At 48.2% G+C, this 26,562-nt stretch overlaps 1 protein-coding gene across 1 annotated transcript in view; it reads right to left on the reverse strand.

The window, feature by feature from the left end:
- The window catches only part of FGB (fibrinogen beta chain), a 100,232-nt gene extending 74,455 nt beyond the window's left edge, over nt 1-25,777 (reverse strand). The window contains exon 1 of the mRNA XM_078863153.1: nt 25,610-25,777. The gene's annotated coding sequence lies outside the window, so the exon portion shown is untranslated. The remainder of the gene's footprint in view (nt 1-25,609) is intronic.
- Between the last annotated feature and the right edge of the window lie 785 nt (nt 25,778-26,562).

Below are 26,562 nucleotides of genomic sequence, written 5' to 3' on the forward strand. Positions count from 1 at the left end.
CTTACTCAACATCTACTCCAATAGGTATACACCCTGCATGTCAATCTGCCGCACTTCAGAATTACTTGCAATTGTGTAGAATATCTTACGATAGGGAGCAAAGCAGATGGAACAGTTGACACTGTGTCTCAGCCGACAGACAGCGTGTTCTCTGAGCACTACTCCCAGCCGCGTGGAATCCGAGATTGAGACCAGAACCTTGCAACCCTGAAGTTCACAGCCTTCGTGTAAGTGCCACCCACTCCCCTCGCTGCTCAAAAAACAACGAGCACATTCTTTACCGGGAATGTTTTCACAAAGAAGGAAGCCCGGTCGTCTGGAGAAGGCGCACATCGGAAAATGTCTCAACGAATCGTCGTCGCAATTTGGGGTGGTGGTGGGGGGGTAGCAGATTTGATTGGAGAAAACTCTTGTCCAACACCGTGGTGAATGTAGAATCTCTAGTGGCTAGAGCGATCAAGCGAATCCATGCAGTTCAGTTTATTTTGAAGTACACTGAAATCTAATAAACCCTTCAATCGGGGTTCATCAACAAAACAACAACGTGCATGGCAAAAATAACATATCCGGTTCTCACACACACAAGTGGATGCATGTGAATATAAGCACCCATTTTAAACCAATGGATGCGTCATCTCATGCCTATTGTACTTGTGGGGGAGCGATGCTGCAGTTTGAGTCCTGGCCATGGCTAATGTCAGCGGAAAGTGATATCTGAACCAGTCCCAGGCCTCCCGTTCACCAACCTGCAATGCCAAAGTCCAGTGAACTACGCCCAAATAACCCCCATGAATTTCATCCAGCAGTGTTATATGAAGGCTGCAATGTCGCCTACCGTGTTACTCCATCTCCTACAGAATGCACGCACGTTGAACGTCTTTGGCACCGCACGCGGCCAACGCAACGGGGTGTCTCCCCCCACGCGCACACAATTCCATCTTTGCGCGATCCACTAACCCCACCTCCAAGGAAGGCGCTCTGGATCGCCGCTTTGAGCCGTCGCCACCATCGCCGCCACCACCACGGCCACGCGGCCCGCTTGGCCCGGCCCCGACACCAGTGCGCAGCTGCGCTTGTGGTCACGCGCCCGGGGAGGCTGGCTAATGGCCTGGGATCCAGCTGGGAAGAGGGGAAGAGCTGCTCCTGTTTATTGCGAGAAGCGGGGGGGGGGGGGGTGCAGGTTGCTGTGTGGTGCTGGGGCCGGCGGGGCGGGTTGCCTGACTTTTTAGCAGAGAAATGAGGAAGAGGTGGCGGGCGGGGGGGGGAGGCAATCTTGCTCTTCTTCATTAGCATAATAATCCAGCCCTGCTTGAGTTCTAACTGCAGCGCAAACACCGCTGGTTTTTCTCCCCCCCCACCCCTCCTGCAGCTATCGCCCCTTGTCCCCTCCCCTCGCACTGCCACTCAAGACCACCGGACGGCCGGGTAGGTGGAAGGGGGAAAAACCCGGCGGCGAGGGTGCCCGTGTGGTCCGCCACGCATCGCTCGCCCACTCTCCCCGGGTTCACCACAATCACCGCGGTTCTGCCAGCCCACCGTGCGGTGGCTGCCTTGTGCTCGGTGCGGCTCAATTAACGGAAGATTAACGCCGGCGCACTGCCAGTCCGGTGCACCATGCCCCCTTCCTTTGCGTCATCTGAAATTCTCTTCTCGTATCCTTTCTTGATTTTTTTTCTCTCTCGCTACTTTTCCTCAGAGCCTAAAGGAAAACGTTGTCTCATTAAGTGCATCGGCAAGTTGAGGCTTGGGCGATCACAAGCCACGAACGGGTACAATTCAGACCGTGATGCTTTTGGAATTGGGCCTGACATTATTCTAAATACCACGAAGGGTTACAATGCCCCAATAAGAAAGATCCCCTCATTGGTGATCTGTTTGTATGAAAAGTGATGGCGATTGTGATTTAATACAGACACACGCGCTAAAGGAAACATGAAAAATAAATGCACAAAGGCCAAAAAGGCCACTGCACGTTTAAAAGGCCCTCCCCCAGGGGCGCTCCGTCAGGTTTTCGGATGCCCAGTGTCAAGTAGAGATCTTTAGCCCAACAGGCTCTCACCTGGTTCTAAACAAAGGCATTGATTGATTGATTGCGCGCTGACGATATTGTTTGGTCACTTTCTCAATTGCCGGAGCGACGCCTTTGGCTGGGACAGCAGAGCCGTCTGTGCCGTGGGATGTTGCTGCTCAATTTCCGCATTCATGACTTGGCGGGCACGCGGTCAACCAGCTGCACAAAAGGTTACATTCTTCAACAACAAAAAATCATTGTAATTGTCGAAGACCCCCATTAATTCGATTTTTTGTAGGAATCCTAGGAAATTAAAAACATATGTTTTCAGCGTGAGACTCGATAGAATTGCATAGATTACTGAACAAGCATCAGAAACAAACATGCTGCAGGAAAGTTTATTCTGGTAAATTATTCAGCGGTCCCCTAAGTGTTAATGCTACTTTCTCGTGGTGTGAACGGAAGGCTGTAAAATTGAGAGCTTTTACCCGTGGTGCAGTGGCGCTCATCTGCGGTGAATTGGGCTAAAGAATTGGCCCGAGGTGCTCGGCGGATATCGCGTAAAGTTTCGCGCTCGCTCCCGCACTGCCGCCCGAGACGCGCACGAGAGAACACACATCTTATTAATTTATACATTTTATTGGCGCCGATTGGTTAACAACGTCGCGATTTGTCGAATTCCACGTGGATCTTTCACGAGCATTTGCTATTTAAACGCGAAATGCGCACGGGAGCAGGCAACCTCCCAAAAAAAAAAAAAACCCTTCACCACCGACCAAATGCGCCAGAGTTTGCCGCGGAAACTTGTTTAAAAAACGGTAGCGCTGCTCCGTAATGATCGCCCAAGACCGGACTGTGCAGCGTAAGCGAGTCGCGCCGAGTGTAATTAAACCGCGTCCCCCCGGACGCCGGCCGATGTTGTCAACGTTGCACGGACGGCACAGAAACGGGGGCATGGATTCTGGGAATGACATGAGCAAGGGAGGAGGAGAATGTGGGGGGGGGGGGGAGGCTAAGGGAGTGGGCGTTCAGGAGACGGGCAAGGCAAGGTCGTGACCTACACGCACTCTAATGACGGCTCAAATCATTTTCGTAAATACGTGTCCATACCGTGATGCTCAAATCAAAATTAATCACGCGTGGTGCTCCCGATCCATATTAGCGTAATGGTACTTGAAATAACAATTTACGGGAAGATATTATTAACGAATTGTGGCACTGCTGTGAAGCAATAATGCGGCTCTTTGTTTAAATCATGACAACCAAAATATTATTTTGCACTTCCATGATCTCCTTATGATTTAAATATGTATAGGTCTCAATTGAACGGTATGAGAGGACAGACAAGGCGCATCCATTAGAGCGTTAAGTACATGAGAGATTCCAGATCAGATTCCCCCCAAAAAAGTAGATTACGGAGAGCGATCCTCCACTGCGTGCCGCACTCCGAGGCCGACAATTCATTGCATGCGAGTTTACGAAAAAAAAAACAAATAACATCAGCATGTACAGGGCTCCTTTAGCTTGGGGGTCTCGGCACGCATTACGACATGAGCCAGGCCGATTTCAGCGGTCCCAGAAGTGAGAGGCGTTGTCAGGCAGGCCCGGACGGAACTGTAATTCCTTTAATACAGAGAGCTGTCGATAACTGTGCTCGAGACAGCTTAATCCCATGACCCTCATGATTCGGGGTGAGCGAGAGGTCGTGCGCGGTGGGGGCAAAGGGCGCGCGGCGATGACGAATGGCCCAAATCGGAGGTCGTAAGTCGTGGTGCCGCGCCCCGGGTATGAGACAGGGGCCGCGACTTCGTTGCCGCGGCGAGGGAGCCTGGGAGGGCAGCGACGGTGGGACGGGGTCAGAGCGAGGGGCCTCTCTACGTCGCGATGGGCGAGAGGCCTTTATGATAATTGGTTTTTTACCATTTTTTCTGGCAACAAAACTGACACCTTTTTTAAAATCCTTTATATTAAGTTCGCTTGCTTGCGTGCTTGCGTGCTTGCGTGCTTGCGTGCTTGCGCGCTTACGACCGCGCAAATCTTTCGGTCGTTTTTTAACCCACTTCCCGTGATCCAATCGAGCTGACATTTTCCACACAGACTCGTTGTGCGTGACAATTAATTTTAGTAAAAATTTTTTTCCAAATTTTACACTGTTTATGGAATTTTTTTAAAAATATTTAATTACCAATTGCTTAATGCTGGCAGACAATCATCTGACCCATAGGTGGCAGCCATCTCAAGCCAGAGAACAAGAGGACTCTAACCGCCACGCATATAAAGGATTTATAGTGAAAAACTTTGTTTTTACGGGTTAATTTTACGAGGAGTCATGTTTGCATAGACCACAATACCTGCAGTCATAATGCAAACGAAAAAAATAACTCTGATAATGTATGCACTGCGCTTGAAGTTGATTACGACTGCAGGTATTATGGTCTATGCAAACATGACTCCTCGTGAAAAAGGTGTCAGTTTTGTTGCCAGATAAAAGTGTAAAAAAACAATTATCATATTTTTCACAGGCAAATGAGGTACAATGGCGAGAGGCCTTTAGTTCCTGTGGCCAGTGCGTCTCCTGCAAAACCGATTTTGTCGCACTGAGAGCAAAGCGTGGTCAAGCCTCAGAATTTGTGCGTTATGTCCCAAGAGTAAATGTTCTGAATGTGGAGGTTGTTCTCTTCGTTTGACCCTGGGTCACCTAAGTAGCTCTTCTTGGACTGGCCAATAGAGATGTGAAATTGTCATTGGTTTCACCACGTGATGTACATTTCACAAGACAATATAAATAATCATAATTAATGGCCCTTTGCTGGATAACGGCCTCACCATGTCTTGTCAGTAGTTGGGGTTGTTAGACCATATTTCACCACGCTGCTCAGTTTGTGAAGTGGGGATGGGTTAGAAAAAGGACCAGTGCAGCTTTCGCTCGCCACTGACGTTCGCCGTCTGCCAGGAATTGAACTCAGGTTGCCGAGTTCATGACGCAGTGTGTAAGCAACTGTGCTGTAGCCCCACCCTACTATTAGTGTTGCCGCATGCTCAAACGGTGAGTAGACGTAACGTGAAGAAATGCTTTAGGATGTGCTACTGTTTGGGGAGAACAACCGTGACACATGTACAATGACACCTTAAAAGCGGAATTTGTATACATACAAGATTTATATTCGTATACACGTTGTCCCACCTACTGCATTTATGCACAAACCCTTGGTGCACACGGCTGATTTAGCCCCGGAATACCTTTGATGATAAAAGTCAGGAGTGTTGAAAATATTTAAGAACATTTTGTGCTATTTTAACAACAAAAAAAGACATGGGCTTCTTTGTATGAAATGCAATTTCCATAACATTATTTTGAACGTGGGGTGGAACGGTGGTGCAGTGGTGAACACCTTGCACTCTCATCTCAGCCACGGCTGACATCAGTGCCAAGTGATATCTGAACCCGTCCTGGATTCCTCCTTCACCAACCCGCGCAGACCAGAATGGTGACGTATGGCCAAATCCTGACCTTGCCTAGGGGAGGGTCTTCTTCTAGTAGTAGATTGACAAAGAGTTGTAAATTATGATATCATTTTGTATAATATAACAATTTGAATGCCCCAGGTTACCCTTGTGAACAGGACCATATTTACATTTTTGTCATTACCTGGTGTAATAAAGATTGTATTGGATAGCATATACAGGACGAGCGTACGTACATTGCACACGAGTCCAATATAAAATAACGACTATTTAAAAATAGATACACATCATATCAGTTCATCAATATTATCCTTAAGGAAAGAAACGCATTGTTTCACGTATGCAATGCCCCTGTGAATGAGGTACAGCTTGATACGGCGTCGATGGATATCCTCCTTTCCCCATTAGTCTGAACGCCTCCGGTCGCACGCTCACCAAACCGCTCACCGCCGTGATTGCAGATCGACGGCGCGGTCCTCGCAAGCGACCGAGTGGGAGTTGTCGCTTTTGTTCGTCGGTGACCCCAGCCCTCGGACTCACTCATCACCACCGCTGCCACTGCCCTACACCCCACCCCTTTCCTCCTCCTCCTCCTCCCACCCAGACCCCAAGCAAGAATGGGGCCCCCATGCCCCAACGCTGGCGGGGCCTGGCCTTCTGGCATCACACCGTAACCGATCCCACCTCCACCGGTCTTGACCTCAAGAAGCACCCCCTTCGTCACGGCGGTGGCGGCGGCGGCAACCGGAGCCCCATTCTTGAACTTGATAGCCACTGCAATCGCCGCGGTGTCGCATTCTCCTGACCCGGGCTCCGGCTGCATGGCCCCCCGCCTTAGCCTCTGAGCCCCGGAGCCTCGGAGCCCCGGGGCCCCGAGGCTTCTCCTCTGCGTCTCAGGAGCCGTGCCCGTCCCAGGGAGGTCAGTCTTGGGGCATCGAAGGGGTTGGGCGAGCGAGTGCTGAGGGCGAGTAGTGGCGAGCCACTGCCCTCTCGCTCCTGCTATTAGAGGGATCTGTCAATGCCACAGCCTGCCTGTAATGCTACCCCGAACTGATGATCTCTTTAAAATTTCATGAGTTGGCAGAAATGGAGGGGCCACAAATGCCATCATTGCATCGCAATCAAATTAATCATTGTCTTAAATGGCCCAAGTTGGTAAAAGAAATATATAAACTGTGAAACAAATTCTTTAAAAATTGCATTTGTCAGTGTAATTTATATGTGCACGATATGCGATCACTCACTGTGCCAGGTATTGCCTCTTGGCAGATTGGCCTGGAGGAATCAACTTAGGTCAACAGAACCTTAGACCGTCCATTCACAATGATGTGTGTACATGTGTGTGGATATAAATACATAAATATACAGCGAGCCTTAGACACTCCAAGTGGCCTCAAAGTGCACCTAGCTTGGTACAAGTGCTGTGGCGAATGGCAGCTATTTCAGTTATTTTAATATTGTCTGTAAAGTACATTCAATAAAAATGCAGTACTTTATATAGATATAAATGTTTACAAATATTTCATGGGTATGTACATACAGACACACATTGCTACATCGCCGTATATATTGTCAGAGCAAGTGTTGTTGGCGAGCACCTATTGAGGCCTAAACGGTGCATGAGGGGATGGTGTGGCTAGCACCAGGGCCTGGTTTATTTTGTCTCCTCAGCGCTGATGTGTTCACGTCGCACCATGACTTTATTTTAATTCTGAGTTGACCTACGGAAGACTCAGGACCAGGTTAAGATATTACTTGCCACTCAAATTAGCCAACGTCAGGAATTAAACTCAGGCCGCTGGGTTCATAGCGCCTTGCGCTAACCACTCTACTACTGCCTCTCCTCCCCCATGTACACACACTCACGTACACACGTGCAGTAATTATATACAGCATAGCTGGGGACCAAAATGGCTTGGAACCAGATATACCCATATCAACACGGTATCGCCAATAGGATAAAAATCTGTCCATGGCAAGTGAAAAATAAACGACAGATTGTGCCCCTCTGTGGCCGTCTGTCAGCATCATTAAGAGAAACCTTGGAACTCCCCCCTTCACCCAGACCCCCACCCTCCCAGACGAGCCCCTTCCTCATTCATCCAACCCAGCTCGTGCCTCCTGCACGCAGCCCTGCAGGTCATGTTGGTAAAAGGGCCCTTGAACTTGAGAGAGTTGGAGGGGGGGTCCATACTGCCAAGTGACCTTTGCCGACCTCTGCTAATGAGGCGTGCCTGTTCATAAATAAAAGGGGTTTGTGTGACAGCTGATATTGGGCTCCAATCACGGCTGACATTGCTGCAGTTGTGTATTTGAAAAGTCTGACGTGTGCCCGTGCTCAAACACGGGGGGGGGGGGGGGGGGGTTCGCGCTGCGTTTACCTCTTCACTGGTGGTCCAGAGCCTACGGTGGACATCACGTATTCCTATAGGCGGGATCTAGAGGGTTAAAGTTTGACCCCTCACCCACCCACCCACCCCGGTGATTCGATGATTGTTGAGATCCAACTCCAGAGTCAATTACATTTTTTTTTAGCATTGTGGTGAATGTCGTGGCCATTGGTGGTTGCAGGGGTGAGCTGAATTAATGGCACAGACACATATCACCACCGCCACCACCACCATCGCAGCCACGCACGAGCAATGCACTATTGATGAAGGCTTTACCAAGTCGCCACCATATCTCATGGCCTCGCCACGCAGCAATCCGTCTCGGGCCTGCGCAACGATCTGATTTCATTGCTCCATCTCTGTGGTGGACATTCTCTCGAGAGCGTTTCCCTCCATTGGCTGCCACTCCACAGTTAGTCTCAACGATATATGGGTCATTGGGGATGTTTGACCATACTTCACCACGCTGGTCATTGTAGGATGTTGAATCGAGGGATCCAGGACCAGACTAAAGCTGCAATTAGCATATTAATTACGTTTATTTTGAAGTTCCAAAGTTGTTATACCACCGTTGTATTAAGGCAACCCCACGCTTCTTTAGTCAAATATATTGTTTGACCATACATCACCACGCTGGTCAGTGTGGGTTAGTAGAAGGGAGTGGGTTAGGGCCTAGGACGGGTTTAGATATTCCTCGCCACTGATGCTAACTGTGGCTGAGAATCAAACTCGGATCGCGGGTTTTCGGAGTGTATTGGCCTAAACCCTAACCAACGATATCACCACTCACCCAATTTTTTTTTATTAGTCCACAGGAAACATTTGAAGGGAATAAAAACTCAGTCATATGTGAAATGCAACGTTATGCGCACGTTGACTTATATGTTGTTGAAACAAATAGGTACTCCATCTACAGCCATATAGGGTTATACTGAGCAATGCATACAGGGGTATTGTAACGATGATCACAATGGGTATTATTTGTGTCACCAGGGCTGTTTACACACTGCACAAAGTGCATATTTAAGACTAAGTCAACCCGGGGAAGGCCCACAACAGGTTCACCGATTCCAAGTCAGCCAGTTCATAGCACAGTGTATTAAGCACTGCACTTCGTTTGCCTATATGTAGTTACACACAGACACACAAGTACAAAGTAAAGCAAATGCAAACATACTCAAGTTTACATACAAACGTGCACTCAATCGCACATGCACAACCACACAGCCACATACACAACCAAAGACACACAAAAACCGCCATTCGCCACGAAGTGGTGGTGACGTCACCACGGCGCTTGTGCCAGGCTATGTGCACGTTGAGGCCACGTGAAGTGTTGAAGGCTCGCTGGCAGGTCATGGGAAACAGATGTAATGGGTTAACTGACTGAGTTGACTGACACAAACACTCACAGCCACAACTACTGTACACACCACACACACACAGATTCCCCGTATATCCAGAACAGACCGTTGGGGCAAGTGCTGTTAGCGAGCCCCTATGAAAGCCGGCACGGCACACGAGGGGGTGGGTGGCCAGCACCACGCCCGACCGCCTTTGTCTCCTGAGTGGCGATGTTGTCACACACCGCACCAGGCAGTCATTTGAGGCTGAGTCGACCCAGGGGAGGCGCAGGACCGGTTCAGATACTCGTCACTGTGGTGTTGGTCGTGAGTAGGGAATCGAACACGGGTCACGGGGCTCGTAGCGCAGCGCGCTAACCGCTAGACTACCGCTCCCCCCACACACAACGACACACACACACACAACTTAGCAAAAACACAAGTATTTTTTACGACATGCATCCAAACAAGCCATTGCCGCATCATTAAAATGCATTCCCCGTGTGGCAGACAGAAGAAACTGAAACGACCGCCGCACAACGCTGCAGAAACTAATCGGGGGAGCAGGAAGAGGAGGCACGGATCTCGGAAAAGCCGGGAACCGGAGCTCTCATTGAAATGCCGAACAATGAACCTGGAAGAACTCCACTGCGGAACACTCTCCCCTTACACCTGAACACGCAATTACAGTAATGCGTTTTTCGCTGAAGGTGCTCCCTCCGAAATCAAATGTGGAAAACCTAGAGCCTCAACAAGGGAATGCTACATTTTTTTTTTGCCACAAAAAAAAAAATGTATGCCCCAGAAAAAACAATTAAAGTAAAAGAGAAATTTGGCCCCGAAACCCAATTTTTCTTTCTTTCTCTCTCTCTCTCTCAGGGAATGATCTCACTCGCCAGAGCCGACCGCGTCTTGGACGTTCAAAAGCTCACGTTTGTGTCGCGATTGAAGCGGTGGCTATTGGGGTCAAAAGCCACCGAATTCCAGCACCGCGTTACCAAACCCGCCCTGTCTCCTGCAAGCCACCTTGGGTAACGTGCATCTTTCTGAGTAGGCCATTTTGACCTCCTTTCGAATAATCTTAAGAGATTAAGTTGGTACACGCCGCACGAACCTGATGAACGCTAAATATGTCTCGCGTGAAGGGTTAAAATTAATTAGGCACTCGCACGCAAAACAACAATTCCCTCGGTTGAGCCTGAGAAGACTGGTGGGGCAAGTGCTGTTAGCGAGCACCTATGAAGGTCGGCACGGCACACGAGGGGGCGGGAAGAGGCTACACCACGGCTGGCCGCCGTTATCTACCTAGTAGCGATGTTTACACACCGCACCAGGTATTAATTTGATGCTGAGTCGACCTGGAAGAGGCTCACGACCGGTTCAGATAATCGTCACTGGTGTTGGCCGTTGACGGGAATCGAATCCGGGTCGCCAGGTTCGTAGCGCAACGCGCTATCTGCTACACCACCACTCCCCACACTACTGCACACACACAAAAGCATACACACAAGCACACAAGGTCTCGTTAATTAATTTGAATTATGTCATTTAATATATTGAGATAATTTGAATGAAGACTCTCTACATCACGTGGTACACACATAGTACAAGCATGCACGCAAACATGGGATCTTCATTTGAATCAGCACTCTAAGCTTCACATCAAGTGGGATGCACACGCACGCACAAGGCATCTCAGTTTGAATGAGTGTTGTCTACGACTACGTTATTTGGGACAACAAGAGTTGACATTCGCTACTCAGTGGCGGTGAGGTCACCGTGCACAGTGCTTGTGCCAGGCTACGTGTCAACTTTGAGGCCGCGCGAAGTGTTTAAGGCTCGCTGGCAAGATGTGGTAGAGGTTAACTGATTGAGATGATTGCAAATTCACTTCCTGTGTGCACCCCTGATTTTCTCCACCTTGTTAACACACACACACGGTCTTTACGTTACGTGGGGCATACGTGTACACAACAAAAGCTGCCATTTGCCATTAAGTGACAGTGCTGTCACCACAGCGCTTGTGCCATGCTAGGTGCACTTTGAGGCCGCGTGAAGTGTCGAAGGCTCGCTGTCAGTTCACGGTACAGATCCAGGTGTCACGGGTTAACCGACTGACATGACTGCCAGATGCACCTCATGTGCTCGCTACTGTGCCGACGTACACACACACCTGCACACGTACACGTGCTCTATGTTAAGATAGCATCAGTGATCCGCTGCGTCGCTTGGTATACGTTTCGCAATCATCGGGCAAGTGCAGCGTGTAGAACAAAGACATTTGTGCTTGATCAGACAAGATTGGCAAGCGTGGAACGGTGACGATCCACGGCGGATAGCCAGATCCGTAATTTGGCAAAACTTTTCACGGAATACTGACAAATGTGGCACAGTGGAGGGGGGGGGGGTGTTCTCTACGGCAGGGGTTCTTAACCTTTCGGGGTGAGAAACATGGCCATATTTTTTTTTAAAGGAACATCATCGAAACACAAATTAAGCACAATGCCCACGTAAGCACAACTAATTTGTCTCATAAAACCACCTATGGTATTTATTAAGACTATACATTTTTTTCTCTCATTACGATCGAGAACCAATGGGGTGCAAGGCCGCAGCAGTCAAGGGCGAAGAGTCCGTCGCTTGCTCCACGAGTGGAGCAAGCGCATCGACAAACGCGACGGCGCCTCCACGTGAACACCCGGCCCAAGCAGCAGCCCGCGGCCCCGAGACCGGAACCTCGGGGCTACGGATAATTATTCGTCGTTACCGCACATGCGTGAGAATGCGTTTGTGTTTCCGCACCTCCCCACCCACCCCACTCACCCTCCAAACCAATTCTCTCATAAGAAGCTCGACGCGTAAGTACAGGGGGAACGCATGTTTGTTTACTTTCTTACGAGGAGTGATACAATTCCCTCCGGAGGACGCAATGGATCATTTGTTGTTCCGTTCACGCATGCATCCAACCTCGCCCCCGTCCCCCCCCCCCCAATATCTTATTTACATGCTGTGACACTTTATTTCTCACTCACACACAGGTACGTGTATCTCTGTGGGTTCTTACCTGGATATTGATATTGAACATTTGTGTCTGTGTGCATGTGGGGGGGGGGGTAGAGTGCAGCGGTTTGCGCGCTGCGTAATGCACCCGGCTGCCCGAGTTCGATTCCCGTTCACGGCCAACACCGGTGACGATTACCTGAATCGATCCTGCGCGTCCCCTAGGTCGACTCAGCCTCAACTGAGTACCTGGTGCGGCGTGCAAACATCGCCACGAGGGAGACAAAGGCGGACGGGCGTGGTTGCTGGCCACCCACCCCCTCGTGTGCCGTGACGGCCTTCATCGGCGTGACTCGCGAACAGCACCTTGCCCCCCAAACGTCTGTTCAGGCTATGGGGGGGGGGGGGGCGGTCTTTGTCTTGTATGTGGGGGGCAGGGGGAGTGAGTGGTGATGCAATAGTTTGCGCCCCCAGCTACCGCTGTGAGTTTCACTCCCGTCCGTGGCTAACTTGAGTGTGGTGAGTGATATCTGAAGTGGTACTGGGCACCTCCTTCGCTAACACACACTTGACCAGCGCGGTGAAGTATGGCGAAACAATCCAAATGGCCGACACAAGGTGGGCGAGGCCTTCATCCAGCAGTGGATTTGACAAAGGGCTGATATTCATGATTGCGTTTTCATTTACTATACGTGCAGTCAAATATTTGGTGGCGTGCGGATGTGTATATGTGCATGTGCATAGATGTGTATGCAGCGTCAGGATGGAAATTCAAACAAATGTGCCTCTTTACTCTCGACAGCGATAGAGCATAAGCTATTACTCTCTTCTAAATTATTTTAAAGAAGTGTCAGGCAACATTTTATATAATATATTCAATGAACACACACACAAACACCAAGACAACAACAACAACAACAACAAAATAAATCAGCAAATAAATAAAACGGTGGAAATATGCTGTTCCACAATGGTAAGTAAATGTACATGTTTTTTTAAATCAAATTGGCTGCGTCGCTCTTTTCTCGCTCCCCCACCCCACCCACCCAGCCACCACTTCGCCTTCACCGGGAATTTCGCATAAGGAAAGGTTTACGGGTGGTGGCGATTATGTCTGCTCTCATATCGCCAAATCGCATCAGCTGTAAACACCGGCGATTCAGCGGGGAGCGACGGGTCAGCAAAGAGCGCCCAGCCAAGCCGGCACGTAAAAAATATGGCCTAATAACTTCTGATTCGCCACCTCATTTGTTAAGGGTGCAGAATTTCCAATTTGTGTCGGGGAGACGGATGGAAAACAATATAAAGCCTGTGACCCTGGGAGAAACACGGGGCCGAGTCCACACACACACACAAAAGGTGTACGCACCGCGGTGGCAGCGGGGGCGTGTGGAGCGCTCGCAGGGGGAGTCGAGGGATGGGGATTAAGAAACCCCATTCCCGATCGCGGCCGATCGAGCCACAAAAAAATAAAAAAAATCCGCCGCAGTCGCCGCCGCCCATCAACAGCGGCCTACGTTCTTAAAGGCCCGGCGTATCCGCGACGACAAACGGAGACACGCAACGGGATGATTTGGTATTGTTTAAGGCAGCGGTATGGATTTTTCGTTGGGTCGCAGGGCAAATTCGCGACGTACGAGAAATGGATGCTGGCAGAGACAGGCGCGCGCGCGCGCCTCTCACGAGCGCAGCCGTTGTCTTGCGGCCACTTCGCAACAGTGAATTAATTTCTATAATTCATTTCTTTAATTAATTCACCGCGATGTTAATGGGGGCAGTGGTAGCTTTTGTTTCGTCGGTGTTTAAAAACGCTTTTTATTCTCAAATCCTGAAATGCAATTAAGGGCTTTGTGCCAAAAAAAAAAGATACCATCACTGTTATTGAGCAAACGGCCAGAAACAAACAGCACGGTTGAAGGCGTCATCGATTCAAAGTTAAGATTCTTGAATTGAGCGAGATAATAAGAGCCTGGGAAAATAAGACGGTGGGAGGGAATTCCAATGCGGGAGCAGTGCAATGGAAGAATTCGCGAGAGGGCCCATGTATTGGCTTGCAGTGGTCGGTGGCGGCGTTTAAATGAGTGCAACAATAACGGTAACACAATGGTCGACCTGCAAAATAAATAAAAGCCGCGTGGCACGGTGAATCCATTATTTCTGCAAAGCTTTTGCCTGGAAATTGAACCCATACCTGCGTTGCCTCAGGAAATAAAAACGAAGCAGTGTGGCGTTCGCAAGCGAAACTATAAAGAACACTTTTTTTTATTCTGTACTTTTTCACGGCAGCCCGGAGAGGACCCACCACCTTCCTGGCCCGGTACATTTCCCCGAGCCGCATGCGAGCTCTGCCCGCTGATGGACAGACGCATCGGGGGGGGGGGGGGGGGCGTATGTGCGAGATGGAGTGGCTCGGAGATCGGGAGAGCGTTAGCACAATCTGAATGCTCATTGTTCAGGTTCCAGTTCGGTTGATTTTGAAGAACCCTGTGAGCTAAGGAGCTCTTTAGTCGGGTTTCATCAATAACAAAAAGCCCACGCCGTTTCCGTGGCAGACATAATAGAGAAAACATATATACAATACAATATGAATGAATAAATGTAAAAAAAGGTAAGAAATTATTGAATTTCAAATATTAAATGTATTTTTTTAAAATATCAGTCAGAAAATGCGGCAGTGGTAAAACACACCGTTTCCCAAGAAACACTACATTTTAATCTCTAATAAAAATGTACAAAAACGCGTGTATAAAATATAAATACGCCATCACCAACAAAATCCCACCTGATGGGACACTTTGAAAACGCCCGGATCAGAGGCTTTGTGGAAAAAAAGTTCTGCTTAAATCGCGCGTTTAAAAGCGCCACCGTTGTTTTTCGTCTTGCCCGTGAATTGGAGTAAAAAAGAATGTCAGTGTTTGCGACACACGGGCGGTTGCAGCTTGACGCGTAGGGATTTAACGCGCTGGCAAATCGTTATCACGATTCGTAATTTATAAGTTTAACACGTAGGCTTTCGGGAACAATATCATCCATAATACAGGTTTTTGTAGGTTAGATCGCATAAATATATAAATGTGTCGTTTAACCCGTCACCACTCGACACAGTCAATTAGTAAAGTTTGTCACGTAAACAGTCGTGTCGGGTGGAGGAGGGCTCTACGAGACTCGTTTTACTTTCACAATCTGACCCCAAAAATAAATCACGAAGGAAACGTAAGAAGTTGATGAAGGATGCAAGGCTAATTTGAGCAAAGTAAGAGTCACGTAACTCCGAGTTCGCTCAACAAAACAACTGTTCCAGGTGACAACTGGAAAAAACCCTGCAGAAGACGCGTGACCAGGGTGATTGGTGTCGTTGAATAATAGTGTGTGTATAGCTTCGGCAGATCTAGGATGAAGCTGATGAAATATATAGGTGAAGGTGAGCAGGTTGGAGTCCTTTTGGAAAAATGAATTTGACGAAGGAAAACAAGACACCAAACGTGTACGAAGAAGAAAGTTGTAAAATCGGTGCACAATATCCACTGTGTGACGTGAATCACAAACGTGGACATTGACCAAAAAAAATAAGCAGCAGCTGCGAAGAGCCCATGTATATTGATCTTGTGTATTTGTACATTGACCTTCTTTCGCACAGCACATGGCCAACTGTGGTAATCAAGGACAACAAACTAAATACAAAAAGCAGTTGTAAAAAAAATAGTTTTCAACCTAGATGTAAAGTGCATAGCGCCAGTTGCTTCCTAATATCGGAAGAGCGTTTACAGACGGCCGCAGAAGCGCACCTGAAAGCGGGTGATGCAGTGACCTGCTTTGTTTGATGGCCAGCAAAAAGCTGCTGCCAGGATACAAAGACGCACTGCTTGGAATTACACCCAGAGACAGCAAGAGGAAGTGCATGGATTAGTGAGTGTCTGGACATATCACTACAAGGGATGATGGCTTGCTGGTCAAAACTAACAACAGAGTGGCAGACAAAGGGGTGAATGAGATTAAGTGGGAGGTCCACCATTGCGGTGAAGCGATGAAATCAACTCGTGTGTAGATGCTGGGTGGATTGGCGATGGCTTGGGGAGGTTTTCATCCAGCAATGGATAGAGCAAGGCTGCCCTCTTATAAGCATGTATATTTGGCGTTCGCATGTTCTCCCTGTGGTCGTGCGGATTTTTCTCTGGGTCCTCCGGGTTTTCTCCTCCACATTTAGAATCAACGTCACGCGTTTACAGTGTTTGGCTGTCCTATATTTCCACGCGATAAGCCGCTTCGTTGAGCTGTCATTTGTGGGCAGGTCGCTCCTGACTAAAGAGCCACGTAGGTCATCGGGCCTGACCTGGTAAAAACAACAAAAGTTTTTTAGAAATATAACTGCGTGTTGTTCGCATTGCTTGATTCAACAAACGTCAGATTTCACAGGCTTCTGCATCTTAATGTATTTAGATTTTAACATCGCAAACGGATGTTATAAAATGGTGGTGCAGCAATCGGGGTTTGTGTTTTCTTTTTCTAATGTTAACTTCTGCCGTTCGCGCATTCGGGTGAACATTGAGTGCTCGCTGACACACAATGCCCAAGGTGTCACTTTTAAGAAATACGGCCCATGTGTAGACTTGAAGCCACACGCGTCGCTATGCATGGCTCGCCACGCGCCTCGCCCCCATCTCGTCACCGCCTATGCAGGAGGGGGTGGGGGGGGGTAAGCACAACTGCGTCGTCCTTTGTTCTGAAATCTCCGGCTCTCCGCGAACTTTATTGAGTGAAGAGCAGAGCGGGTACACAAAAAAAGCGTTTTGCATTATTCAAAACCGCATGGCATTTTATATATATATAAAAAAAATTCGCAGGCAATTAGGCGTTCACACATTTATTCACATTAACCTATCTCACCATTACTCCGGTACTGACACTTTCAAATCCCCGCCACTACAGCGCAAACTAAATGGGCACCAGAGGCCGGGCTATTACGGCAGAATAAAATTATACCAATACATTACCCCGAATAAAGTCTAATGCTATTTTATTAGTCATTGTAGGGCCGTCGTGCTTGCATTATTTATTACAATGAGCCGCTGTAATGCCTTTAGCCGTGGGAGCCCGGCTGAACGCTTGGAAGAAAAGGGGGGGGAGAGGAAGCCTCCCGTTACACATCTTCTCGGAGCAATTATAGTGAAATATCTGCTTTTCGTCCTTGTCACGGTAACTCAAGTTTCATTTAGTCGAGGGGCCACGGCCACGCAGTCTCTCTCCATCCCGATATTTTGAGTTAGCTGACGTCCAGGGCGGAGCCTGTCCTGCAGACCCGACAGCGCACTTTATTGCGCGCTAATTTACCATAAAAATGTCACGACGAGAGGGGGACGAGACAGGCAAGCCCGGTCGCCGGGACGCGGAGCCCGTGCGCGATGATAGATGCAATGAGACGTCCGCGCGGAGAGACACGCTGCCGTGGCGTGCCATCGAGTGCTGCTGGTACGAGCCTCCCAGAGCACCGCTTGCCACAGGAAAAGCCCATAAACAAGTGACGAAAATAAACACATCACGCAGTCCGAGAGGCAGGGCCAGGATTGCGTGATGTGTTGCCTAAATGGACTCCGCAGTCCCAGCGATTTGTCAACGCGGCCTCGCGAGCTTCTGCTCCGTTAAAAACAAAAAACTGTGTAGGAGGAGTGGGGGTGGGGCTATTTAAAACCGGCTAATGTCCCCCGGCTTCGTGTAATGACGCGCCGGGCGCGCTTACACAACGGTGCGTGAGCGGGAGAACGCCAGATGGATCCGAAATCAATGTGGATCAAAGCGGCCGTCGTGGCAAGGTTACGTACAAACACATTGTGCCTCGAGTACAATGCAAGCTCGAGTCAAAAGATTGGAGCCTTCGGCAACGTGAACTCCGTCGCTGGAAAAAGGCCTCCGCACGCCGCGTCGGTCACAAGGATTGCGTGACCACACTTCAACCGTGCTGGTCAGCGTGGCTTGACGAAGGGTGGTGCTCGGAGCAAGCTCTGGTATCGCTCCCCGTTGATGTTAGCCGGGGCCGCGAGTCGAACTCAGCTCGCCGTGGTTCACAGCACAAGGTGCTACCCACTGCACCACCGCTCCCCCTGCAATCGCATCTAACTGGACCATGTGAATTAAATGCGCATCTCGCAAACGTCAATGGGGAACTATTACGTTGGCGTTTGTGAAATATAAAGCAAATACTCTTTGCGTCAAAGGAGCCGTTGACATCTCTATCGGGCTGGTCCCTGAAAAGTATCTCAAGAATTGAGTGGTTTCTCTTTAATTGATGGGGAAGTCATGAAACTTACTCTCTGGACTCGCCCCCTGGGCTACCACTCTTCTCTCATCTCACTCGACTCGCCTTCATGCACATTCTCTTACCTCTCCCCACTCATCTCACTCTACTCCCGTGCAACTCACTCTCGCTTCAGCAACCAAGGCTTTTTGTAACAAACAAATCCCAGTCAACCTTTGCATAGCGGGAGGTCGCTCATGCTCCTCTGCTGCTCCCATTGTCTGGAACTCCATTCTCATCTCCCTGTCCCGTCTCTATCAAATTAATATGCTCACCGTTCCTGCAGAGCGTCTCGAGATGCGGTCACATATAGATGCACTTTAAATCGAGATTGTATTTCGTTGTAGCTACAGAAGTGCATGGAAAAAAGTGGGTGACTGTGATATAACAAATTGACAACAATGTGCGAACTATATGGAGTGAATCCCTTAGGTAAAAAATTGCCCACGTCAGCCTTTGTTTTTATCGCGCAGAATCTCTGAAACTCGGTTACGCATTTCTATTAGAATATTGAGCAAAGCCATTCCACGCCCGGAAAAAAACCCTCCACTCCGACGTTCGCCGTCTTAATGAAGGAGCTGAACTTGCAAAGAGTGGACCACAGTTTGTGCCAATCTCTTGCTTCATTAATGGCAGTAAATAACACTTAATTAGGGGGGCATTTAAGAAAGTGGGCTGCAGCTGCCATGGTTTCAACAAGATTGCTGAAAATTGTTTATTCATTATCAATAAGTCACCTGCAAGAACACATTGTACCTCACTGACTTAACAACCACTGCAACTTTAGACGTGTTTAAAATCTCCAACGTCGCACATCAAGAGCATTTTAAGGTTATTTCTTCTTCCATGCCAACTTGTATCTTTGTAGCCTTGATGAAAGAAAGTAGGCTAAGAGTAAATTCAAGGGACAGTTTAAGCACTGAAGAAATAAGGAAGAGAATAGGGCCACTGATGCTGGTGTCAGAGCAAGTGGAAAAGTGATAGGACGCGTCGCGAGAACAACTGATGAGAAGGATGAGATACGAAGCTCACGACGGAGTGGGGACCCAGAGAGGGGAAGAGAAGCGGAGGAGAGACAGCGGAAGAGACTGCGGCAGCAGCAGCAGCAGCGAGACGGCATTGCAGAGTTCAGAGGTCACGGCTGGGACGGGAGCAACCGAGGAAAGGAGGAAACTGGTGGAGACCTTTGCCCAGAAGTGGGAAGTTAGAGTCTGACAACAACCACGTCTACCATGATGCTTCTCGTCCACGTAACGATATTACATCTGTCATATGTAAAAAAAAAAATGCTTCCCAGTCAGATTTCAATTGACTATTTGACTCATTGCTAGGACAAAAGTAAATGCTTTTGAGCCAATGCTCATACCTAATTGAAAATGTTCAACGTATTTTACTGAAATCTTTGGTTCTATTTTAAACTTGATGCCCATTTTTTTAAATTGGCTTCATATTACGCAAACTATCTCCTACTGCTGTGAATAATTTTGTCCGACTCAAACTGTGTGTACTTTGGTACTTTCTTCATGGGTCGTGGAGTTGGATCAATGAAATCTGCTCGTGCGCAGGGGTTTGTTGGATGTTGCATTGCAGGAGCGTGAGAGATGGTGAAGGCTTGGAGAGGCCTTCATCCATTTATTCATTACGGCTGCTGTTGATGATGATAATGAGTTCTAATTTAAGGTAAGTTTCATTATTGGTTAATATTTTATTTTGATCTTTACTGGATTTTCTTTCAAGATCCAGGTCTACCTTAAAAAATTAGACGTTTAGTCTCAATGGGCTCTCACGCGGATTTGAATAAAGCTATTGAGTGATTGATTGCGCTTATAAATTTCAATGCATATTTAAGACCATGTGAGAGGTCACCGATGAGTGTAATCCCTAGGCGGGATGAAGGAACTGAACAAACGTAGACACACGTGAGTACGCACGCAAGCTTTCATATACACCGTAGACTTTGTGAAGACATCCGTGTGGTACATTGTCCTTAAAACAAAAAAGTTGGGCTCCTATGGGATCTCGCCTTCAATATTGAGAGGCCCTGCGAAACACACTTTAGCTGCTGCAGGGGCCCGTCTTGACTCGTGCAGCCTGACACGGCTGTATCCACTGGGTTTTCACCGAAACACATTTCCTAACATCTACATCTTTAAATTTCAGGCACGATCAGGCAGCAATTAAGGTCAAACCCCAGCAGCGCACTTCGGCTATGCGGACGGCCACGGACGCGTCTGCCGGAGTGCGCCATTGACGTAACGCACGCACACACAGGAGGGGCGACATTAGGAGGAAAAAAAAATCCACAACCGGGCTCACTCGCAACAAAAGGAGGCCAGCTCTGTGGATCGCTCGCACGCACGCACGCACGCACGTACATACGCGCGCACACGCACACGCGCACACGCGCGCACACGCACACGCGCGCACACGCGCACGCACACGCGCGCACACGCACACGCGCGCACACGCACACGCACGCACACGCGCGCACACGCGCACGCACGTGGGACGCAGGGATTTAGCGACCAGGCTGAACGCGCTGAGGTCACCCTCCGAGGTCGGCCTCATAACAAGGTCCCCGGCGGCTGCGCTGACGGTTCAATGTGGCTATTAAAGCCGTTGCTCATCCCCGGGACTCTGAAGGGGGCCGGCCGTGCTCATCAACTCATCAAAGTGTAATTAACCTGGGAATTCTGGCAGCGCGGGAGGAGGAGGAGGAGGAGGAGGATGCGACTGCTGCTCCGCATAGTGCCCTTCGCCTCGGAGATTTCGTTAATTCCTTCAGATGCTCGCGCACACGCGCGCCTATATCCGTTTGCTGTTGTATTCTTTTCTTTCGCACGTAAAGTTTTTTTGGAGTTGCTACGTCAGCACCGCGAGGAATGACAGCGGGAGAGAGCGCGTGCGGGAGGGAGAGAGAGAGATGGAATTGGCGCAATTCCACGAGATGGTGATGATGATGATGCCGTTTCCACTGCGTGCACATTTTTGCGCGCAACCTCGTAGGGTGAACATGCGTGGTCCCTGAACGGGGCTTTTTTGACCCCCTTCAAATCCCGTCTGCGAGCACGTGTCAGCGGTCCCGGAGCTAAATGTATAAATATATGAAACTGATATGTTATGTATGTATGTTGAACTTCTTTTGCCCCGTATGTAACCGACCGTGCTAATCAGAGGTGTGGTGGCCAACGGGTGAGTGTGTGTGGGTGGATGAGTGTGTATCTATGTTGAAGAAATACAAATAGTGATCACATAGGTAGATAGACATTCAGGTCGGCAGATAGGCATGCAGATAGTCAGGCAGGTAGGTGCTTAGGAAGGTAGGTAGATATGTAATTAGGTGGGTATGTACGTTGGTAGGCAGGCAGATAGGCATATACGCTGTAGGTAGGCAGAATTAGTAAGAATGTAGTTGGATAGGTATGCAGGTAGCCATGCAGGTAGGCAGGTAGTCAGGCTGGCAGGCAGGTATTTCAGTAGGTAGGTGAGTAGGTGGGTAGGCAGGTAAGTATGTCGGCAGGAAATGGAATTTTTGCACTTTCTGTACACAGCATGGACGGGTTGTGATTTTTCTGTAGGATGTTATTGTTTACGTATGTGATGTTCAGATTTCTGTACGATGAATTTTAGGTGTATCTTGTAATTTTATTGTTTGTTGCGGTTGAACCCAAATCAAGAACCGAATGGCTCACAGGGTAAATCCTAATAAATTAAACTGAAACTGAAGCTTCCTTCTTGAAGGGAACTATGGGAGAGATGATTTTTACCTCTTTAAAAAAGATGAAACAAATTATTTGGTGACACTGTTGGCAGCGGTGCACAAAGCACAAATAACTAAACAACTCAACACATTCGTCAATGACATTGTGGCCTTAAAAGAAAACAAATGTATATCAGGTGACATTTCGGCCAATGGCCCAGATGACCGTTAAAGCTGGCAGTGCCATATTAAGGTGCAGACAATAAGTCCGCATTCGTCAATAACCCTTGGCCCGCAAATGTTACCCACTGTATAATTTCCATTTAAGGCAACGTTATTAAACAAATGCGTTGCATCTTGTTGTTCATCATAGGAACATTTCAGATCTTCGCCAGGCGATTCCTGAAACCGTCCACTGGCTCAGACTCCAACCTCAACTGGAACATATTTAGGAAATGAGAACACGTAATTGTAATGATCAATTTACCTTCCTCCTCTTCATTGCTATTCGTAGCACACGATTGCGACTAAAACTGAAACAACTGTCGCAAGGAAAGCGATAATTTCCCAACCGCCTTGCCCGTTACAGCACGTTTAAAGAATGCTGCTGCGTAAACATTTATCTAGGCTGTGCTGCGTAAGCCTCCAATGTGTGTTCAGCTTGTACCACGCGTTGTTCGGAATGATGTCCGACGTTTTCGCCCACGTGCTGGGAGCTTCTTCAGGAAGGACACTGTGCCGGACAGCACGTGCCACAATCTGAAAAGACATCAGATAGCTACATCCAACGGTAGTTGCTTTGCAGCGTGTCCACGGGCCCCGTACTTCCGTCTGTTTATTGCCTTCGACTGGTAATCGTGTGAGGTACGAGAAGGAAATTAACTCAAATTACACGGCCCCGTGTTATGTGGCTTCAGGGTCTCCGAGTTGCATTAATAAAAACCTCACTGTTCATTATTCCTCTAGCAGGTTATTGCCTGGCATTGCTCTCTGCTGTGTGGTATTAACGCTGCTTTAATTTCCAGTTGTTAACTTTAGATTCAGCACTCGATTAAAGCTATATCTTCTGTGTGGCACAGATGCCATGATGCACGTTGGACAACAGACCGTGCTCAAAACACGTGTTCCCCATTTGGAGTTTTCATAAATTTGTCAAAGTATTTATCTTTTGCCAATTTGATTTCCAGCATGGGGTAACATCAGTGGGCGAGTGAAATCTGAACTGACCATGAGCAGAGCCGGGATCTTCCCTTCATCGACCAGCTGTGACCGAAATAGTGAAGTATGGTCAATCAAATCCCATCGCCAAAAGGTGTGTGGAGGCCTTCATCTGGTGTTTTTTTCCTGTCATGATTTACAATTATCGATTGTGAATCTTGCGCCGAAAATGCCAAGATTGCCCCAATCGTTTCGTATTTCTCACCCCATTGTTTTACCGCTTTGATTTTCTCTCGTTCATGCTACACGCGTTTTTTTAACCGATGGCTCTTTTGTGAGAGGGAGACGTTTGCCCTCAAATGGCTCTCACCTGGTTATAAATAAAGCACGCGAATTAATGAATTATGTAGAGAAACATGTAAAACACAAACCTAAAAACGGCACTTTGCCAATCTGCACGGCAGCGGTGCAATACAGTGCTATGGCAGGACACGACGTGGCTATAAAACAGTATAATAATAATTACAATTTATTAACCGCCATTAAACAATCGTTCTCAGTATAGTGTGGTCTAAGGTATGTCTCTGTGATTAGACACAATCACAAAGAGGTTATGATGAGTGGTCAACCCATTGTGCGCTTTTGGTACCAGGTTTCACACTGCGAAATTTTGAAGCAACATGAATAATCGTCGTCATCATCATCATGCCTTTAAATTATGTATGGAGGGCCAGCCTCGCTGAGTCTCAAGACTCTTGTTGCATGAGGTTCCCTGCAACAATGGGATGATGTTTGGCCAATTCCATGAATTAGAGTTTGGCTCTGTGTTGGAGGAAACCCGAGAGCCCAGAGAAAAACCACCACCCATACGAGGGGGAGAGGGGGGGGATGACGCTCATCACTGCCAACTCCTGGCCACACGTCGCAGCCCGCACGCCTACAGCACCTGGCAAGCCCCAGTGGTCACCCATCCAAGTGTAAACCAAGCTCAACCCTGCCCTCGCTCCCGAGGAGACGCGGGTGCATTTCGGTTGATGTGGCGATGGAGTCCAAAGAAATGCACTGGCAGTGGTTTAGAAGTCTGGGATGAAATAATTTTAACAATGGCGGCACCCTACCTCGAAAACGCCAAAACGTCATCCTGTCTCTCTAAGCCACCACAAAATGCGTTTCAGTACGTAGAGATGCAGTTGCATTATGTGCTAAACTCCAAGTTGCACTGTGCATTTGTATTGCATAAATTAAGCCAACACATTCAGGAGCAACGGCCAGATTTTCACTGCTCCATTGTTGCTTGACTTTGTCTCGTTCTTTATGGCTCAAAATCAACAAAGACTAAAACTTGCCTCGGCTCGTGGCTTGGTCTTCACCTCCCAGACCCCCGCACTTACAGAGTCGCCCCACCCCGAAATGGCCCTTGAATCTAATTTATGGGTCGTTATAATGGCCATCTATTCATAGCATTGGGGAACACTTAATCGAGGGAGAGAGAGAGAGAGCGCAAAAGAAAGTTAATATAAGTGATATACTTGGGTCACGTGACATTACTGCACGCTACAGCACGAAGGGAGGCGCATATTAAAATGATTCAAAAACTGCTGGGAATGCGTCGTGCCCATGTGTGCACCGTAGCCTGCGGGCTCGAATATTGTGCATCATAAACTTGAGAATGTTAAAAGCACAATTCTAGCAAAATCAATAGAGAATGCGTCTATCGGGGGATGTGGTGGTGGGGGGGGGGATTAAATCAACTCGTGTGCAGGTGGTAGATGGAAAGGCCTTCATCCAGCAGTGGACTTTCCACGGATGATGATGAAGAAGATGAATGGAGAACATTCTTGAGGAATTGAGCAACAACACATCAGGATTAGACAATATTTGCGCGGAGAATGGATGGCCGTTGCATTCAGGGACGTAAGAAGTGAGGGACGACAACGAAAGAACAAGACACATTGGAGAGTGAGAGAAATAATAAATAAAAAGAGTGAAAGAGAGAGAGAGAGATACAATAAAACGCCAATTCCTGGTCGACAAATAAACATCGGACAACCAGAGAGAGGAAGAGAGGGAGGGAGAAAGAGAGACAATACAAAGCCAATCCTCTGTCACGACAGCCAAAAGGGCCCAGCCAAGGAGGCCCACACGTGCCCGCTGACGTCAGCCGTGCCACCGTTTTAAGTTCAGACTTAGACTGATGTGGAGCGCGCGACCTGACAAGCGTTGATACATCTTCAATCAGGAGACGACCCATACCCAGGGATCGCTGCCTCCCACCGCAGGCACGGTTTTGCGAGCCGTGGGAGCAAACTCTGCCGAAGTGAGGCGCTTCAGACAACGCCAGCACCTGGAAGTCATGGAAGAGAGAGAGAAAGAACCACTTCTGTGCATACAAAATGTAAACCACGGCATCTTAAATCTTACTTAAGTGTAACAAACACGACAGCGCCACTGCAGGCAATCACCGTTCAAGCGACTGACAAATAGCTTCTGATTTAAATGACAGATTTAGTCTTTTGGAAGGGATGGAGAAAAAACGGGAAGCAGACATCAGCAGCCGAATGGGAACATTTTTGACCGAATTGTATGCGATAAAATATTAACGTGCACCTTGGGAGGAGTTTTTTTTGCCACAAAACCATCCCAACACTAAAACTAACCCTAGCGAGGCTGGTGCACCAAGTCAAACATTACATCCAATTAACATCACTGTACTTTAGCCATTACGTCAGCTCGGATATGGTTGGACAATGATGACGAAATAAATGTTTAATTTTTATCCAGTTGATTTTAATGTTTAATTACAGTTTCGTCCTATTTTATATCTCTTAAGCCATTAAAGCAGTCCTTATGCTCTGATTACGCCAATTTGGAACATTACTTCAGATGTAAATCCATTTGTGTGATTAATATTTTATTAGGCATATTAATGACGGGGGCTAAATTCATAAGTCTGCAAACGCTCGGCATATGCAGAAATGGCACGCAGCCCGTGCCCGTCGAATCTGAGTTATTTACCTGATGGAAGGCACTCACATTTCATGCATACGCGCAACAAAAATTATCGCAAAGACTAATAAATCTCACCATCTCAAAAGCGCTCACCCAGAGATGCATGTTAATTATATGCAGCCGATATTTTAATATATTTTTTGATAAATACCGCCGCCGCGCACACGCCGGCAATATTTCACACTTCAAAAAGTGAT

Source organism: Lampetra fluviatilis, chromosome 15 (genome assembly GCF_964198595.1).
Source record: "Lampetra fluviatilis chromosome 15, kcLamFluv1.1, whole genome shotgun sequence".
NCBI lineage: Eukaryota > Metazoa > Chordata > Hyperoartia > Petromyzontiformes > Petromyzontidae > Lampetra > Lampetra fluviatilis.